At 48.2% G+C, this 1,109-nt stretch overlaps 1 non-coding gene across 1 annotated transcript; it reads right to left on the reverse strand.

Moving 5' to 3' along the window:
* Positions 1–259: 259 nt before the first annotated feature.
* On the reverse strand, positions 260–407 carry LOC115939783 (U4 spliceosomal RNA). Its single transcript, XR_014145987.1, has one exon. It is a non-coding gene; the product is annotated as a U4 spliceosomal RNA (small nuclear RNA).
* Between the last annotated feature and the right edge of the window lie 702 nt (positions 408–1,109).

The raw sequence follows: 1,109 nt of genomic DNA on the forward strand, positions 1-1,109 counted from the left end.
AATGTGACCTTCTTTAGGAATAGGGTCTTTGCAAGTGTCATCAGGTCATGAGGAGGTCATGTTGGGTTAGCATGGGTCCCAACCAAAGGCTGGTGGCCTCAGAAGACAGGGGACATTTGGACACACGACAGTGGGAGAGAAGGCTGTGTGCAGACACAGGCAGAGATTGGAGGGATGAGTCTACAAGCCCAGGAGCCTGGGAACGGCAGCAACTCACAGGAGCTGGAAAAGAGACACAGGACAGATTGCCCCTCTCGTCCTCCAGAAGGAACCAATCCTGCTGACACCCTGATTCTGGACTTCTGGCCCCCGGATCTAGAAGGGGCTCTATTCCTGTTGTTTTCAATTAGCAATAATCACGCCTTGGATAAACCTCATTGGCTACAATACTGCCACTGCGCAAAGCTCTATTCCTGTTGTTTTAAGCCCCAGCTTATGCTTGTTTGTTACGGCAGCCCTGTGACACGGATACCCATGCATGGGGGGGTCAGGGCGTATGTAGACACAGGCTCTTGGGAAGGTGATCTGCTGACACTTATCCAAATGTCAGACACCCCTAGCCCCTGACCCAGCTTCTCCTCTGCTAGGAACTTGTCCTACAGATGCGTTCACACAGGCACTCAGAAAGCATTTCTACAGCATGCTCTTTCCAACATTGCAGAAGTGAACCAGAAATGGAAAACAGCCCAAAGCAATAAGAGTCTGCTTGACTGAGTTAGGGTACTTTTCCTCTACGAAAAAGAACGAGGAAGTTCTTTGTGGGCCTATATGGAACAGTATCCAATGCATCTTGCTCAGGAGAACAAGTCAAGGCGCCACTAGCCCTTTTGAAGTTGAAGGGATTCTGTATACACATGTGTATAAGAAGTACACAAAGCAGAGATACAAGTACAGCTGTGTCTTCCTGAATGAGGTGCAAGCATCGGTGACATCTCCGCCTCCGTCAGGACAGGGAGGGAGCCTGCCCTCTCCCTACACCCCTCTGTACTGATGAACTCTTTACCTCCTGCACAGAGTACCTGATTTTTAAAAACCTAACTTTTTTTTTTTTTATGTTCTTGTGCTTTGTATTTGGCAATATTATTCTTGGCTCATGAGCTGACTTTTAG

Source organism: Leptonychotes weddellii, chromosome 5 (genome assembly GCF_054177405.1).
Source record: "Leptonychotes weddellii isolate Sample4059 chromosome 5, ASM5417740v2, whole genome shotgun sequence".
Lineage (NCBI taxonomy): Eukaryota > Metazoa > Chordata > Mammalia > Carnivora > Phocidae > Leptonychotes > Leptonychotes weddellii.